Source organism: Chrysochloris asiatica, unplaced genomic scaffold (genome assembly GCF_000296735.1).
Source record: "Chrysochloris asiatica unplaced genomic scaffold, ChrAsi1.0 scaffold00338, whole genome shotgun sequence".
NCBI lineage: Eukaryota > Metazoa > Chordata > Mammalia > Afrosoricida > Chrysochloridae > Chrysochloris > Chrysochloris asiatica.
The window spans coordinates 1,023,041-1,025,774 of record NW_006408856.1 but is presented as its reverse complement, the minus strand read 5'-3'; positions in this window follow the sequence as shown (position 1 = coordinate 1,025,774).

The following is a 2,734-nucleotide window of genomic DNA, read 5'->3' as shown; positions in this document are numbered from 1 at the left end:
TTAGTCCTCAAAGTGACCAATTTTATATCATATTTGACCAATATGCCATTTGATTTCTTGACTTCTGCTTCTGTGAGCATTGATTACATGTTCAACTACAATGAAATCCTTGACAACTTCCTTTTGCTCCATTTATCATGATGTTGTTTATTGTTCCAGTTGTGAGGACTTTTGCTTCCTTTACATTGAATTGTAATCCATATTGAAAGCTGTACTTGATATTATTCAGTAAGAGCTTCAAGTCTTCTGTGTTTTCAACAAGCATGGTTGTGTCATTTGAATGCATGTCACAGGTTGTTAATGAACCTTCCTCCAATGTTGATGTCACATTCTTAGTACAGTTCAGTTTTTCCACGTAGAGATTGAATAAATATGATGAAATGATTTAATCCTGGCACACACCGTTCCTGATTTTAAGTTATACAAAGTGAAGATGAAGAAAATTAAAAGTTCAACAAATTCAAAATATCACCTTGAGTATAATATCACACCTGAATTTAAAGACCAGCTCCAGAACAGATTTGACACATTAGTCATTAAAGACTGAAGAGCAGAGGTGTTGTAGACTGATATAAAAAACATCATACATGGGGGAAAAAAGGCAGAAGTTCATATTACAGATAGGAAAGAAATCAATTGGATCTCATTTCTGATAGAATGACTTCCTGCCATTCTATATATAGTTTCTTCATAATGTATGTTTTTTTTTTCAAAAAAAACACAATGAAGTGTTTTTGAAATACAATTCGTCCCCATGTTATTCATAGTTTATGATCCACAGCATCAAATCACCTGTGCATACTCAATAAAGGATAGTAAACATCTTTCTGTATTCTCTGCATTTAGTCACCAACAATGATATCTCTCATTCCAAGTTCTCTTCTGAATGTAGCTTGGATTTCTGGCACCCCCCGTGGGTGTGCTGCTGTAACTGTTTAATTATCTTCACAAAATTTTACTCCCATGTGATATTCAAGAGATTGTTAAACAATTTATGCATTATCTTAGGTCACCTTTCTTTGGAATATCTATCTCTTCCATTCAGCTATCTTCAAAATGTCTTGACATAGACTAGAAGTGCTTCCAGCAGTATAACAGTGGGTTGAAATATTTTAATTGGTATTCTGTTAATTAGTTAAGCCTTTTTGTTCACTGCAATTTGGACTTCTTCCTTTAGTACCACTGGTTCTTGATCATATGCTAATCCTGAAATGGTTGAACATCGACAAATTATTTTACCAAATGTTTCTGTGTATTTTATTCATCTTCTTTTGAATACTTTGAGTACTTTGTCTTTTTAAACTGCCCTTTGAAATTTTCTGTCAGCTCTTTTAATTCATTATTACTTCCATTCGCTTTATCTACACTATGTTCAGGAGCCAGTTTCAGAGTCTCTTTTGAGATTCAAATTGGTAATTTCTTTCTTTCCTCTCTTTTTAATGGTTTTGCTTTTTTCAGTTTCATGTCTGATGTATTTTATATCAGAGAACAACTCCTCTGGTATTCTGTCTATAAAGTATAATTTGTAAAATCAGTTCTTGAGCTGGTCTTTAAAATTTGGTGGGATATACTCAAGGTGGTGTTTTGAGTTTGTTGAACTTTTAATATTCTTAATGTTCAACTTGTAAATGATCAATTGATGGCTGTTTCAGTTTCACAATTGGCCTCCTGCCTCCTGTGACTGATGACATTGAGCTTTTCCATCATTTCTTCCCATTTATTGTTGTTGTTGTTAGGTGCCACTGAATTCATACTGATTCATAATGACCCTATGAACAACAGAACAAAACACTGACCGGTCCTGGGCCAGCCTCACAATCGTTGCTAGGCTTGAGCTCATCAATGCTGCCACTTTGCCAATCCATCTCCCTTGGGGTCTTCCTCTTTTTCTCTGACCCTCCACCTCCACCTTTTTTAGTGACTGGTCCCTACTGACAATATGTCCAAAGTATGAGAGATGAAGTCTGACCATCCTGGCTTCAAAGGAGCACTCTGGCTATACTTTATCAAACACAGATCTATTTATTTTGTGATAGTCCATGGTACTTTCAATATTCTCCTCCAACACCATAACTCAAATGCACCAAGTCTTCTATGGTCTTTCTTATTCACTGTCCAACTTTGGCATGCATATGTGGTTACTGAAAATACCCTGGCTAGAATCAAGTGTACCTTAGTCCTCAAGCTGACATCTTTGCTCTTCAACACTTTAAAAAGGTGCCTTGTGCATCAGATTTGCCTAATGCAATACGTCGTTTGATTTCTTGACTGCTGCTTCCATGAATGTTGATAGTTGATCGGAGAAAATTAAATCTTTGAAAACGTCAAACTTTTTTCCATTGATGAGAATGTTGTTTATTGTTCACCGGTGGGGATTTTTCTTTCTTTACACTGAGATGCAATCCATTTCAAGTCCTCTTCACTTTCAGCAAACAAGGTTGTATCATCTGTATATCGCAGGTTGTTAATGAGTCTTCCTCCAATACTGATGCGACATTTTTCTTTTTATAATCCAGCTTCTTGGATTATTTGCTCAGCATACAGGTTAAATAAGTATGGTAAAAGAATACAACCCTGTCATACACCTTTCCTAATTCTTTCCTATAATTGTAGTCTATTTGATTTCCATCCATTCCATCTGACCAGGTCCATATATATAGTCACCATGTAGTTTGATTAAAAAAAGGTATTTACAATTATGAAAACATTGTTGGTCTTATAAAATTATATCATG